Source organism: Odontesthes bonariensis, chromosome 6 (genome assembly GCF_027942865.1).
Source record: "Odontesthes bonariensis isolate fOdoBon6 chromosome 6, fOdoBon6.hap1, whole genome shotgun sequence".
In the NCBI taxonomy this organism is placed as follows: domain Eukaryota; kingdom Metazoa; phylum Chordata; class Actinopteri; order Atheriniformes; family Atherinopsidae; genus Odontesthes; species Odontesthes bonariensis.
Window position 1 is genome coordinate 27982971 of NC_134511.1, and position 16995 is coordinate 27999965.

The following is a 16995-nucleotide window of genomic DNA, read 5'->3' on the forward strand; positions in this document are numbered from 1 at the left end:
CACACTCCAATTAAAACAGAAGCTGTTCCCATTCTCAAGGCTTGCTGGGTGCAGACAGCAGGTCAAGTCACAAACAGAAAATATCCTCCATTCACTCCTGACAGTGATTACCTTTTACACCATCTAATCCATTATGGCTGCTGGGAAATGTTGAGGAATCGATATATGAAAACAGAGGACTGAGTTTTTATTCTGGTGGAAAGCACTGTATTAGAAAACTAGGAAGTTATATTATATTCATCTTTGTTAGTTTGGTTGATCTCTGAGCTTGTAGTTATCCTGCTGCATGGGAACACAGGTTACAGCTCAATGGTCTATGGGGAGGGAATCTGGTTTTGCTAATTTAATGCTTGAGCCCCGGCTTACATTTTGACAAAAAAAAAAATGTACTAACTAATTAGGAATGATAAGGAACTGTTTTCCTTAGAATTACATATTTTTCACTATGCCCACACATAAGCACAACATATTTTCAGAAGAATTTCCAGACAATTCCTTGCAGTTGCCATTCAGAAGTGCACTTCAAGTGAATAGTGCTGCTTTATCATTAAAGACATTAAAGACAACCTCACTGTTTTCAGAAAATGTATGCATTTGGTGTCATAAAATTTGTTTGAGTTCCCAACAAAAGAAAAGAAAATTGTACGATAGGGCTGAACATATGTATCCACATACATTTTAACACATTCTGGAAGATGCAGATGAAAGAAGTCCTGTGGGGTACTGTATCTGTCAGGTCAACCCACCCACTGCATATTTTGACCGCCTCAATACACAAGTGCACCTGAACCGTGAAAGGAAGGTGAAAATTAAGTCTACTTTGGGGCATTTAAAAAAGCCCATGGCTTATCTCCCGGCTGGAACGATGCCCTCCCCTATCTGACACACAAGGAGGAAGGGAAGCTGCCCTGAATGGGAAACAACATGGCACTTCACAAAGGCATGTTAGAAACAATTAGTCCTGAATGCCAGGGTTTTGATTTGACCATCTAATTGCTGGTTCAGGGTTGAGAGATTGAGTGAGGTGAGGCTAAGAGACTGGGGAGTTGTGGGGGCCCTGAGGGAGAACCACTGTCAGACAATAGCAGCCTTTATTTCACCTCCAGCTTCTGCAAAGTGGGTGTGCTCAAAAGATTTAATCCCACATTCAGACCTGACAAAAAAAGTGATTCATATTGAAAAGGTGGGTACAACACTGTTTCAGGTGCTACGAGTTTACATCCTACCCATACAACGCCTTTCCAAAAAGAATTAGATGTAAAAAAAAAAAGGAAAAGAAGCTGCAAAAAAACAATAGTATATCACAGTTTCTTCCAGCTCCAATGAACAAGGTAAATTGGAGTCCTGACTTTTTGGGATCAGCTCTGATCTCCATGATTGGAGCTTTTCTTAATAGGTTCACTTTTTCACAGAAAAAAAAGGATACCATTCCTGACAGCAGTATGTGCGAGTGATGAGTGGCTGACACAAATAACAGTTGGCCATGCATGTAAAAGGATGGCACTGTGCTACGGGATTACAGGAGCCTCATGTACAATTGTTTGAGTCTCTTACTTTCACCTACTAACACAGCTGGGATTTCCTCCCCCACCCTTCATCCCTTCTGTTTCAAGAAGTTCATCCTCACATACTAAATCCCCCCCCCCCATTCTTAAATATCACCTGCTTTCTGTTCCTTTAGTCACTTCAATAGCCATTCCTTTATGCACTTTACAGCAGTCTGTCATGCATAGGTAAAAGGGGGGAAAATAAGTCTTTCAAAACAAAAGTGAAGCTATATACGTGAGCTGCAACTTCAACCACATCTTAGGAACGCAAGAAGAAAAGAAAACGTCACTTTGGAAGTGAAAGACATATGAGCACTCTTCTATAAACAACATCAGATGCTGTAAATGCAGCAAACAAAGGCAATACTTTCATGGAATGCTTACTGTCATGTTCTATGTAAGCTTTGCCTGTATTTGTGTTGCCTTTTCTCCCCTACTGGCGTTTAAGAGTAGCTCATTACTTTGTTTTAGTCACGCTTTTATTTGGAAAAGGTAGATTTAGTCACATGACACTGTGCAGAGTCTGATCAGGAAGAGCTTATGCCCCTTTTCCACCGAACATTTTTGTACCAGTACAGCTCTACACGGTACCACTCTACCCTGATTGGGAGCTTTTCCACCGCGGGTTGAAGGTGGGACCCGTTACAATTTTTAGCACCGGCTAGTACCTGCTTCAGAGGTGGGTCTAGTTGGTACTAGTCAGTGCTAAAACGTCACGTGATCAGTGCTGTCCACTGATTGGTCAGGTGAAATTACGTCATACACGCAACGAAGCTCGGGGAGCTTTAAATAATCACCCGCCATGTATGAAAACACACCTGCGAGAGCAACAGAGAGTAAACAGAACTATGAATATGGAAGACCAGAGAAGGAAAGCCAGCCCATGGACGATGAGCGAGGTGCAGACCTTTCTGTGTGTGGTGGCCGAGGACCGCATACAGAAGGAACTGAACGGAGCGACATGAAATAAGAAGGTGTTCCAGGAGATAGCCAAGCTGATGGCTAACCATGGCTATCACCGTAATTCTCAGCAGTGCCGAGACAAACTGAAGAAGCTGAAGAGTGATTACCGGCAGGTAAAGGACCACAACAGCCGGAGTGGGTCAAACAGAAAATCATGGAAGTGGTTCGACCAAATGGACGGCATTTACGGTCACAGCCCGGCGAACCGAGAGAGTGGCGTGGATACCGCGACATCTTTGTTGGAGGCGATGGAAAATGGTAAGTGTTGTTCTTATCCCCTTGGTGCAACGCTTATATCTTAACAAATGCATGTTTTATATCGTAACAAATACATGTTCAGTCTTTAACTTGTGTAAAAAGTTACACAGGTGTCTCATGTAAGTTGTTCTGAGTGAGCTAGCAAACAACGCTGTTTTGGAAGGCTAGCACAGTGTCTCACCTATGCGGTTACGTGTATGCGTTTCGTATGTTCACACTTTTTTTTTTTTTTCCTCAAGACTCGGTTTGTGCAACCGATGAGTGTTCGGTTGCTGAGGTCAGCGAAGATCCTCCAATCCCGCAGGCTTCAGAACCGACATTGGCATCGCAATCTGCAGCTGAGGCAACAGCTGCTATCTGCATTCCACCAGCACCAACACTGGCGTCAACGCCTGTATCTGAGACAACTCCTGCTGTTTACTTTTGTACTGTCTTTTTTAATAAAGAGCTTGGTTTAACTAAACAATATGAATTGTCAACTGCATTACACATTACACTCCATCGTTGTGTTTACTTTTGACTAACCGCGGCGTGACACTTTGTAGTCACCTGAAACCGACGTCACGTTAGTGGTGAACGGGCCGACTCCGCCCACTTCCACGTCACGGTTTGGGTGGAAGAGGTCGTGGTACTGGTGCCGTGTCGTGTGGTGTAGTGTCAGGCTATATTGAACCGAGTAGAGTAGGGCTAGCTTGGCGGTGGAAAAGGGGCATTAGTTTCTACATGCTATGCGGCCTGCTTGCAGCTCCAGCTATCGTCTCCTTTCCTCCCGATTTTGTGCCTTGGAAAATTATCGCTTGTGAGTTGAGTTTACATTTTCAGTCAATCTTGTTGTTACACAGATTCCTGTAGTGTATTGTTACATAAATGTTTGGTTTATTTATATGTAAATTCTGCTACTGCTAAATTAACAGTTATTGGGGCCTGCCATAGCATTGCATAGGAGAGCACTGCATAGCATTGCGAAGCAATGCATGGCAAGGTACCTATTACTATTCCGTTGGCAAAAGTCTATGGGATTTAACATTGAAAACGTGTCTCTTTATTTATAGGTAGGTAGGCTATATTTATTCTTCCGTCCACATGGGCCCACACATCCCAACAATATATATATCAAAACGACTGGCTCGATGAGTTTTTGCGGGCTATTACTTTTATTGAAGATTGGAGTTACCATGGCGACGTAATAAGCAAAAAACAGCCCCCCAAAGCCCCCCTAGGAATAAACAGGGGGATGACCTGGAAAAATCATTAAAAACCCAAATTTTTGAGCAGTTACTGTGTCAACATGCATTAACCTAGAAACGCCATTCAAATGTCGGTTTGTAGATATGTCCGTGCTATGTTCAGAAGTGAAGACCCCATGTCGATACCTGCTACGGATTTTCCACAGAATGCCTCCAAGCGACCCAAAGTTTTGGCCAAAATCTGCAAAATTTGAATTTTTAGAGCACAACTGCCATTTCATTAGAGTGTGGGAAGAGCAAGAGTTCTGACCTCAGATTCATTTTCGAAATGCCCTCACGCCTACAAATATCGCTCCAATACCATTATGTACTGTCATAATATAGGCACGCATGTTGGGATTCATAAAATGTTTTCATATTTCATCTAGGGCTGACCGTTTGCTCTCAGAGCCCCTCAGAGCAAAGTGATGTTGGGGCTCAAAGACCTCAAATCCCCATTTTAATTCATCCAATTCTCAGAATCTCAGCAGCTCCTGCAGCCCTTCTTTCTCTCATCCGTGCTTTCACTGTGAATGTGCTACAGATCTGAAACGTGGGAATATTGAAGTCCAAAGGCGTCCCTCGCTCATTCTGTGAGAATTTTTTCCATAGCTCTTACGGTTTCCGAATGGGAAGCATCTGTTCGTAGAGGTTTTTTGGCTCTGAGAAGCCTGAGTCTCATATAATTAGTGTAGCAGCAGCTGGGGCAGCTTAACTGTCAGTTAATTGAGGGAGATTAATTACCATAGAAACAAGGCTATTAGTGGCCCAGCCAGTCCTTTGCCGATTTAAAGGGACAGTTCGCCTCTTTAAAGGGACAGTTCGCCACTTTAAAGGGACAGTTCGCCTCTTTAAAGGGACAGTTCGCCGCTTTAAAGGGACAGTTCACCGCTTTAAAGGGACAGTTCGCCGCTTTAAATTTTTAAATTTAAACGGCTTTGATGCCGTTTAGGCTTGAATGCTTCTTCTTTAGGCCTTGCAAACCATTCCTGAGCAGCTGTGATTGGTTGAGCGATACGCACACTTTTGCAGGCCCCTTCTAAATTTCTTCAGAAATTTTCATTTGTAATATCATCTTATGTGAATATATTGTTATTTTAGTAACAATCCAGTAATTGGTAATTATCTTTGTATCATTTCAGTTTTACAAAAAAATATTATTTCATGAGAATACTTACAGTAAGTAGCTTTGTCTGGTAATATTAATAATTACTTTGTACTAGGGCTGTGAAGCTATCAAACCTTTAATAGCAATGTGATGGCTACACCTGCAGCCACACAGTCGGTAACCCCACACACTAACACTTTTTCATTCTGAGTTTAAATATACACGTTTACTGTAGCACAAATATATGGGTTGTTTATTTTAATTTGATAATATTGAAATACATTAGTTCTAATTGTAGTGTGCACATTTAGTTAGCTTTTGTATGTTTGATTTTGTCAAATACTTAATTTGTTGTGCTTTCTTTTGCTGGTGCTGTGGGGGAGTACCTTGGACTGAGCTGAAGCAAAGGACTCTGGCTGGCACACTCCAATCCCAGATTGATTGGGTGATACCATCTGGAGTTCCATGGGGGGAGACTATGGAGTCTTCATTCTAATTTTTACATCAGTTGTCTTTGCTTTTGTGATTTGCTTATTTCGTTAACTTTGTTTAGTTATTAGTCATTTAAGTTGATTCTTAAGCTAACAGCAACTGCAACGGGTCAGAAAATATGCAAATGAGCTCCAACTCGGACCAAACAGGTAAAAACGACATTTTTATAATGACTAAAACACACCAAAACATTAAAAACTAAACAAACATATTTTAAACACACTAGCTTAATTTAATGACAGCGAGCATCCCAACATATCTTACCATCATGCGCACTTCCCAAATTCTGGGCGGAAAGGTGCAGCTACGCTGTATATGCAGTGGTGTAGTCTACCTTTTTGAGGTGGGTATACTGTATAGTTGGCCAGTCATTGGCCCGTGGTACCAAACTAGGGGTCGGTACTCGGGACCCCTCGGAACCAATAGTAGCCCCTTAATGCACGCCGTACCTCCAGTGGCGCGCTGTAATAGTCATTGAAAAGTAATAAGTACCATAGTACTACAATACTATGACATAACACAGTTAAGATGAAAAGCCCTCTAAAAACTATGACAAAAATTAGGCCAATGTAAAGTTTCATTTTTTAGCATTTTCATCTATGACAATCAAAAATGTTACTATCAAGTAGGCCTACAGCAAGTCAAGCCCAAACAAAATGAGATGAACTGATTTTTAAATGTAGGCCTATAGAAATATAGCCTGTTTTGTAAACTCATCACATGCACTAAAGGTTTTTGCATCTGACATTATATCGCAGTAACAGTGTAGTAGATAATGTAATTACCATTGCCTAAGTACAGATACATCTCCCCATCCATGCATACCATGGAGATAGCATGGTTCTGGCTAGTAAATAAAGTTTAGTTTATGATAGATAAATTACTTAATCCAGACAGCCACTGTACATATCATCATGTAGACCATATACAGACAGGTATGGCGATTAGGAGTTATTCCCAAAGAAGAATCCCAGATAAACAAACGTCTAGAATTTTAAACTAAGTAAGCAAACGTGGATCAGAGTAGCTAGCTTGCTAGTATTGAGAGAAGAACGAAAGCTAGACTACAGCATGACTAGCCTGTGTTATTGCCGTGTTATGTCCACAAATTAAACAACCTAGAAGGGTAACTTGGTAGCAATACTAGTCTCATAAAAAGCGTGAATTACGTTTTTGACTCAACTTAACTTACTTTCGGAAACGTCAGGTCGGACAACCTTATTAAAAAAGTTCTTAAGGTCTTGCTGTCCCTTGCGCCTGGCCATAATCCTCGTCGTCCCCAACTAAAAACCTGGAACGCTGCTGCTTTGTTTAACCTGGCAGCTCGCGGTCGGCTAACTAGCGAAATTCACTGGCATGTTTTCATCACGCATTGAGGCTTTTCAAATAATAATGATCATCATCATAATAATAATATATTGTAACGACCCAGAATTAAGGTAAAAGCACACGGACTGGCTTGTTTCCTCCTCTCCCTGTCAATCACTGGACCGCAGGTCATGTCACTCAGGTGTGGGCTGGTGATTGGGGGAGAGGAGTGGGCGTGGGCCAGTCTGTGTGCAGGTTTGGTGTTCTCCTGGGACTGGTTGCGGAGCAGGACTGAGAGTCACCCGTGTTCTGCGATTGTACTGCTTGTAATAACTTAATAAAGAGCCGTTCGGCAACCGCCGGTCTCAGAGCCTCCGTGAAGTCATTACAATATGTTCACGAAAGTTAGACAACGTGTTAATAAATCACTACCATACCTGTCAACAGCCATGGAAAAGTGTGCCCTGGAAATGCAAACTCTCGGGTTGAGATGATGAGATGATAATTCCATAATCCGATCAGAATGGTGAGAACATGGAGAACATATCGTATCAGCTCATTCCAGATGTACAATGACTTTTCGTAGAAGCCTCGACTTTACAAAGTCCTTTCCTTAGCCACTAAGCACCTACGTACGCACCCCATGATAGATTTTTGTTTTGGCTGACAGCGTGACATAAAAAACGCGTCTGATTGGTTGGAGATTGACTGACTGCCGCAATTTCCGAATGAATGCAATTCTGAAGTGTTGTCGTTGTATTGTTAAATTATAACAAGGCTTCCATGAAAAGTGGTAGTTGATGAAACGTGGCTGTGCTATTCTAAATATTGAAAAACGAATTTTAGGTGGGTATACAGAGCATTTTAGGTGGGTATACGGAAATCCCCCAAAAAAAGAGGTGGGTATACGCCGTATACCTGCGTTCAACGTAGACTACACCACTGTGTATATGCGTCATACACTGTGTGTCGTAAATTAAGACCCCCCCGCTGCAGCAAGTATTGATACTGTACGATATCAATAAATCAAACAGAAATGCAGACACTATCACCTATTTTTGAGAATGTTCACCTTGCTAATAACAAAATAGACATTTAAATTATAATCAAAATATTGGCACAGCTACATACTCCCCTCTGAACTTCTCAAAAGTAGGTGGGTTAGTGGCTGAATCAATTGGTAAAATTTGTTATTTCCGCACACAAATTTCCATGCAACATAAATATCTCCCAACTACAAGGGAAAGTGCCATAAAGAAGTTGGCCAGACCTCGAATATGCACCTGCTGAAGAAAGTGCCCTATTCACAATCTTGTACTGAAGAGTTTCAGTCAGGATTCAGAGTGCATCATAGCACAGAAACTGCACTGCTGAAAGTTACCAATGATCTCCTCTTAGCCTCTGATAGCGGACTTGTGTCTGTGCTTGTCCTGTTGGATCTCAGTGCTGCATTTGATACGGTCGATCACAGTATCTTATTACAGAGACTTGAACATGTTATTGGGATTAAAGGAACTGCATTAGGCTGGTTTAAGTCATATTTATCTGATAGATTTCAGTTTGTTCTTGTAAATGAAGAATCTTCCTCACACACCAGAGTAAGTCATGGAGTTCCTCAGGGTTCTGTGCTTGGACCGATTCTTTTCACTTTATACATGCTTCCATTAGGTAACATTATTAGACAGCATGGCATAAATTTGCATTGCTATGCTGATGATACCCAGTTGTACTTATCTATAAAACCAGATGAACCCAATAGGTTGGTCAGACTACAAGCATGTCTTAAAGACATAAAGACCTGGATGATTCAGAACTGTCTGCTTCTAAATTCAGACAAAACTGAAGTCGTTATCTTTGGACCTGAGCGCTTCAGGGAGAAATTGTCTAGCTATATAGTTACTCTAGATGGTATTTCCTTGGCTTCTAGTTCTACAGTAAGGAACCTTGGAGTTATTTTTGACCAGAATTTATCATTTGACTCGCATATAAAACAGGTTTCTAGGACTGCCTTCTTTCATCTTCGTAGCCTAATATTGTTAAATTCAGGAACATCTTGTCTCAGAGTGATGCAGAAAAACTAGGTCATGCATTTGTTACTTCAAGATTGGACTACTGTAATTCTTTATTATTGGGCTGTCCTACATATTCTCTGAAAAGCCTTCAGTTGATCCAAAATGCTGCAGCCAGAGTTCTGATGAGAACTAGCAGGAGAGATCATATTTCTCCAGTTTTTGCTTCTCTTCATTGGCTCCCTGTTAAATTCAGAATAGAATTTAAGATTCTTCTCCTTACACAGACATCCCAAGTCTCCCAGCAGTTCCGGGAGTCTCCCTGATATTGATAGTTATATGATAGTTAGTCACGGATGCCCGCGAGTCGGATAAAATATCCTGGATTTTAGACTATGCGAGGGCGTGTCCTTTTTTTTTTCAATGCGAGTGAGAGCGTGCAGGCAATACAATAACGCGTGCACCATGCGCGTTTCGACTGCGCAGGCACGAGAGAGAGAGGGGTTTGGGGAGAGGTGTGAAACCTGTGCGTATCTGTCCAAAGCGATGCTCTATTCAACGAGCGTTCAGGGCGACTGCTTGTCCGAGGGCGCGCTGATTGGTTTAGTCAGCAAAATAAGCCAATAACGTTCGGTGTGGGAGGGCTTCGATTTACTCTCTGACAGTCACCTAAGTTACCACTCAAAACTGTGCGTCCTGCCAAATGACAGAGGGTGAATCCTCGAGTAAAAAACGAATATATAAGACTCATTTTACAGCAGAATATACTAAAGTATATCCATGTCTAGTGAAGGTGAATAATGATGACACCGTGGCGAGGTGCACTGTATGCAATAGTGACTTCAGTATTGCCCACGGCGGACTTAATGACTGTAAAAGACATGTGAAGGTAGGGTAAGTTGAATGCGTCATCACTGCATTTTATTTCTGTAGGTTAAATGCTGTTATAAAATCAAGCAAAACGTATCAAAGACTTATTTAAAGTATCAATATACATTTAGTTACTAAATTGTGTAGGCTTATATCTAACTAGCCAGCTACAGTATCTAACTATCTATATCCAGCCTGTCTAAGCCTTTTAAAAAATCCCCAATTTAATATGTTGATAAATAGGCAAAATTAGAGACCCCCAAAAATTAAATAGGCGGCCGGGGGGGGGGGGGGGGGGGGGGTTCGATAAGCATCTCCCTGAAATGAGTTTTTGGAACTTGGGATGTCTGCTTACATATAAAGCTCTTAATGACCGAGCTCCATCATATCTTAAAGATCTCATTGTAAGATATTTTCCTAACAGAGCACTTCGTTCCCAAACTGCAGGTTTACTTGAGGTTCCCAGAGTTTCTAAAATTAGAATGGGAGGCAGAGCCTTCAGTTATCAGGCCCCTCTCTTGTGGAATAAGCTAAATGTCTGGGAAGCAGACACCCTTTCCACTTTTAAGAACAGGCTTAAAACTTTCCTTTTTGATAAAGCTTATAGTTAGGGATCGTTCAGGTGATCCTGAAACATCCCATAGTTAAGCTGCTATATGCCTAGACTGCTGGGGGGCCTCATCTGTCACACCTTTCCTCACTTTACTCTCTTTATGTATATGTGACATTATTGTGGTCATTAACTCGTGTTTCCCTGTTCCAACAGATATCCTTTGAATGGTGTTACAGTGCCGCCAACCCTCCCCCCCTCCCCCCTCTCTTTCTGTCTTCTCAAAACCCAGCTGGTCGAGGCGGATGGCCACCCTTCCTGAGTCTGGTTCTGCCAGAGGTTACTTCCTGTTAAAAGGAAGTCGTTTCTCTCCACAGTCGCCTCAGGCACGCTCAGGACGGGAGATTGGACCGAAAAAAAAAAAAAAAAAAAAAGTTTCAGTGCAATCTGTTGGTTTCCTTAGCTAGGAAATTGTTTTTGAATTGGCTCTATATGAACGAATTGGATTATTTTATGAATAATTATGATTACAATGAATTGAATTCCAATTGGCTTGAATTGGACTTTATTATCTAAGTGCCTTGAGATGACATTTGTTGTATTTGGCACTATATAAATAAAAATGAATTGAATTGAATTGATGATGAAATAACTTTGACTTCAGTTTTCTCAAAAGACTTCGCATTCTGAGTGAACTTAAAATTACACTAATCACATGACAACTAAGTGAACTCTACGTGAATATAGTTTTCTTCTAGCCTTGCTAAACAGATTGTCTATTTGTGTACTTCTGCGTCATGTTCTGGATCAACCTATTAACTGGCTTCACCATTCTACCTACTCTGGTCTAATGTGTCTCACTGAACTACTCTGGGCTAGTCTGTCAGGTCTTAAGGTTCCTCCTCTGGCTGATTGAATTTCTGACAATGGCTGTTCTCCACTGTACTTTGTCTCTGCTTCACTGATGCTGTCTCTTTCGGTTTCTGTGTGAAGTTCTGACTCACTCACATCTGGTACAGTATTGCAACAAACACTGTCACTTGTCTGTGGCTCCAGGACAACTGGATCAGGGTTATCAAGAGGCACACGAAGGGGTTCAGGAGGTGTAAGACCTGTCTCTGGAGAACCTTCCAAGGAAGTAGTCTCTGCTACCCAGCTGGCAGTGCGTTCTGACCGGTCAACCTCAGAATCAATCACTGGAGGGCTTTCTTTTTTTTTAATTTTGTCTTTATTTAGGATCGTTACTTGTCAATCATATTATTTATCAAAGGTTACATCCCTTTACAGTCTGATCCTTTTTTTTTATTATATATATATATATATATAACTAGAACAGAAACACGAGGTGATATACAAAAATAAAACCACAAAGGGAAAGAAAAAAAAATTCAAAAATTAAAATAAAATAAATAAAAAGAGAGAAAAACACTAACATACAAGCAAGATGTTAATAAGCTTTTTCCTGCTAAACATAGGCTGGGCATATCGGAAGAATGTACACTTTCCATCTATTCCAAATTTCCTCAAGTTTACAGTCCTGGAGCCTCACAGTTAAAGTAATTCTTTCCATTTGATAGATTTCATTTATAATATCATACCATTCCCTAATAGTTGGGGTATCTGGTTTAAGCCATTTTCTTGTGATTGCTTTTCTAGAAGCTGCACTCAGCATTCCAAACAGTTTCTTTGTTGTTATGTTTGTGTTTGTTGAAATTTGGAATCCAAAAAAAAGGTCGTACCAGTTAAAAATGATTTTTGTTCCGAATATGATTTCTATTTCGGAGTGAATCTTACGCCAGAAATTGTGTACCTTTGGACAGTCCCAAAACACATGAAAGTGATTAGCATCCTGAGAACCACAATTCCTCCAGCAGCTGGACGAACCTGAATAGTGAAATGATTGAGCCGGAGTGATAAAATATCTACTAAGAGTCTTCCAGCCAAATGTTCTCCAGAAAGGTGAGCTTGAAATCCTCCATTGGAATTCACAATATTTAGTCCAGGCTTCCCCTGGGATGCACATGTTACTCTCCTTTTCCCATTTTTGTTTAATATATGTGCTATCTACTGTTTTGATACCCTGGAGTCCCTTATAAAGTCTAGATATCACTTTATTCCCCGAGTTGTTAAAGATCTTCAGTAGGTCATTTTCAAAAGCATCTCTATTCTTTGTCATGGAACTGTTCATGTAATGGCGTATCTGCAAAAATCTAAAAAAATCACTATTTTTTAATCCATGTATTCCCTTGAGTGTCTGAAAATTATTAACTTCTCCCTGATCAAAGAAAGTACAGTATGATGAAAGGCCCCGCTGTGCCCATCCCTTAAAGCTTACGTCCAATTTGTTTGGGGTAAAGTCAATATCGTGAGAGCACCATCTAAGAAGCTTTATCTCCTCCAATAGGCCATATTTAGTTATGACATTTAACCAAACCTTCAGAGATAAATTGATCGTATTATTTCCCATTTCCACTAAGTTTTTAATTACTCTCTTATCTCCTATCCTTGCCTGAATAGGAACTGCCCCGGACACATTCTCTTCAATTTCCTTCCATCTGGCTTGGTAGTCAGAGTTGCACCAACAATCCAGGATCCTCAACGGGGCTGCTTCATAATAGTCCTTGAGGCAAGGGAGTGCCAGTCCACCCCTCTTCTTCGTCAGTTGAAGAGTTTGGAATTTTATCCTAGGTTTTCTTCCATGCCAAATGTACCGTGATATTAATTTATCCCATTCATTAAATTGTTTGTCAGTTATTTCAATTGGAAGAGTCTGAAACAAATACAAAATTCTTGGCAGAGTATTCATCTTAACCGACTCAATTCTTGACTCAAAGCTTAACATTGGTATCAAATTCCATCTTGTTATGTCCTCCTTAAATTTTTTACTTAACTGGTTAAAGTTTAGGTCATATAGTTTTGTTAGATCTTTTGGTATGTTTACTCCTAGGTATCTCATATATTCTTGATCCCACTTTAGTTTGATATTAGATGTTATGGTCTGGCTAGGCTTGTATTGAAAATTCAGAACTTGGGTCTTTGTAATATTTAAACTGTAACCTGAAACAGAACTAAAAACATCCAAGAAAAACCATAATTTCTCCGGATTCGTCAAGTAAATTAAAACGTCGTCCGCAAATAATGAGATTTTATGTTCCTGGTTGAACATTTTTATACCCACGATCTTATTGTCCTGAACAATCCCCTGTCTCAATGCCTCAATAAACATTACAAACAGTAGTGGACTAATTGGGCAGCCCTGTCTGGTCCCTCTCTCCAGGTCAAAAGAGTTTGATATGGCGCCTTTAATTTTTATCCTTGCCCTCGGGTTGGTATACAATGCTTGAATAGTTTTAATAAAACTATTTATATTAGCACAGTATCTATGATACAATGATAAAATTTAAAAAGAAAAAATTCAAATTTCTTTAAATTCCTAAACTATGACTTACTATGATTTTACCCCAAATTACAGCTTTAGATGCATCCCAAAGAATCAAAGGAGATACTTCCCCATTATTGTTTTCCTCAATATAATCTTTAAGATCTATTTGTATTTGCTCCCTAATTTGACTTAAAATTCCCGTATTTAGCCTCCAAATAGTGTTTTTCTTTTCAGTATCTAATCTTAGATCCATAGAAATTGGTGCGTGATCTGACAAGTCCATGCTCCCTATACTGCAATTTATCATCCTATCTAAATCTCTTTGGAACATAAAAAAATAGTCTAATAGTCACCTTCTTGGAGCTGTGATAATACAGCACCTAAGCCATCCTGCGATGCATCCATAGACAAAATTAATGGTTGGCTGAAATTAGGATGTGCTAGCATAACAGACTCCAAGAGGGCAGTTTTCAGCTGTTTCAAATGAGTTGTGATGTTCCTCTTTCCAATCGCTTGGGTGTAGCTTCCTGAATGCAGCAGCACCTTGTGCATTTCCTCTCCTTCCCTTTGGAGCAGCGGTCAATGCAAACAGTGGCTTGGCTATACGGGAACAGTCATGTATGAACTGCTGGTAGTACAGAGCCATGCCCAAGAATGACTTGATCTTCTTCTGGGAGGGTGTAATACCATCCTCCATCATAAGGTCAGAAACCACCATTGAAGCAATAGCTTGCACTTTGTCAGGGTCGGTTGACACACCAGTTTCTTCCACAACATGACCCAGAAATTTTACACTTCTTCTCAGCAAATTACTTTTTTGGGGGGCTAGCTTTAATCCATGAACACGTAGCATGCTGAAAACTGTTTCAAGCCTCCTTATGGCTTCGGCTTCATTGGGGGCGTACACCAGCTCATCGTCCAAGTAACAGAGTAAGGTCAGGATGTTCTGGTCACCAAATATGCCCATCATGAGGCGCATGAGGCTTGCAGGGCTGTTGCATAGACCCTGTGGGAGTCTGTTAAACTCGTAGAGCCCCTTAGGTGTGGTGAAAGCTGTCAGCTTTTTGTCTTCCTCGGCCATGGCGATGTTATAAAATCCAGAGGTGAGATCCATTGCACTGAATATGGCACTGCCTCCCAAAGCTGCCAAACAGTCAGACTGGTGGGGCAAAGGATGTGCATCCTTGACTGTTCGTGCATTTAACCAACAATAATCCACACCAGGGCTCTAAATTAGCTTTTTTGGTCACCAGCCAATGTGGCTAGTAAGTTTCTGAAGTTACCAGCCAATCAGAATTTCCACTAGCCACATATTTTTCCAAGCAAAAAAGACAGATGAGAGCCACTGAATTCATTTGATCAATTTATTAACTAAAGCTTTAAATTAATTTTACAGTTAAATTGGGAATGTATATCCAATTAAAATAATTACAATAATTAAACTTATGTACATACAAAACTTATTCTAACATTCATTACTCCTCAACCCTCACATACTATTCAGGGTCACATTTTTTTGTACATAAAAAAATAAAAAATATATACATACGAGTGGTCTGCTGCACGCAGCTTGGTAACTACGCCATCGTTGACTCCTGTCGTTACAGCTGCTCCATCTGTGGTGATGGCCACCAGCTTGCTCTTCCAATCAGTGCTGACTTCACTCTCCATTACATTACACACAGCTTCAGCTATGCTTGTAGCATCTGGCTTTGAAACAGCTATTATCCCGACAAGATCAACTTCGATCTTCCCCTTACTGGCACTCCTGACATAGACCATCTCTTCCTCAATCACTGCACTGTCCATGGATCCATCTGACATGACAGACATGAACTTGACATCTGACAATCTTGCCTTCATCTTCCTCCTCACATCCTCTGCTATGTAGTGAATGCACTCTTTTGCCTGATAGTCATTGGTGTATGTCTCTCCTATCTTCAAGCCTTTCTTTCTATCAACCCTGAAAAAAATAATAACCAAAGACACATATATTAAAAATGCTTGTATTAGGGCAATCGTGGTGGCCACATGATATATTTCTATTAAAACCTTGGCATGTTATGTGACTGATAAAGTGTGAAGCTGAACTGTAAAATGGTGTACCACTTGCATCTGGAGGCGCCATTGAGGTAAGTATTCTATAGCAGAGACACTATAGTACGTCAAGATACCGTATAAAATGTAACAAGCCTGAAACATGTAAATAATAGTTAATCCTCTTACTCGCACATCCATGCGAAGTCAGTGAAAGGCCTGCCTTTTTTCCCGATGGTGTGGGCATTGCGAAAAAGTAACTCCATCTTCTCAAACTCGGACGTCTTCATTAAGGCCAGGCTCCTTCCAGCGTCACTCTCTTCGATACTATACGTTTTGGCGGTTTTCGTCCTCAGGCTCTCCTGATGACTTCGGGCGCTCTCATGATCCTCTACCGCCTCTACTTTGAAATTATTAGTTCCTACCACGGAATGATTCATTTTGTGTTTTTCTTTAGCATACATTCGGCAATCCTGACAGAACATTACGTTGTTTTCGTGGTCATACACGAGCCACTCACGACCAGTTAGCCATTTACAGTTAAATTTCCTTTTTTTTGTTTCGCGAGGTTCAATATCATCCTCCTCCCCTCCTTTGGCAGGCATATCTTTTCTCTTCACGACCGGCTGTCCCAACGATCGCCACATTTTGTTAGTGCTTGTATTGTATTTGTATTTGTATTTGTACCGGCGTCTATCGTATTTCCAAACCAAGAGTGACCCACGCCCACTCCCCTAGTACGGCAGCCACGGCGGATGCATTCCCATAGAAACTGCGCTTGCGCGTCCCGCGCATAGACTATATATAATAATTTCGCGTCCCGCGAAATAGATGGTAAAGTTCCTCATTTATCATCGGCCAAGCCGGCTAGTGAGTTTTCTTTAATACACGCCAAAAATAACTTTCACCCACCAAATTTGGCGGGTTGGCGGGTGTTAATTTAGAGCCCTGATCCACACATATCCTGAGATCCCCATTCTTCTTCCACACAAGTACTAGTGGGGATGCCCATTCACTGTTGGACTTACGAACGATCTCACGTTCTTCCATCTCTGTTAGAACCTGTCGGAGCTTGTGATACTGTGCCAGTGGGACACGTCGGTATGGGAGTCTGAATGGCCTTTCGTCTGACAAATGGATCCAATGGACAAGATCCTTAGTCAGCCCACAGTCAAGCTTATCCCTTGAGAAGACGTCCTCATACTTGTGGATCAGTTGCAGTAGTTGTGACTTCCAGTAGTCTGA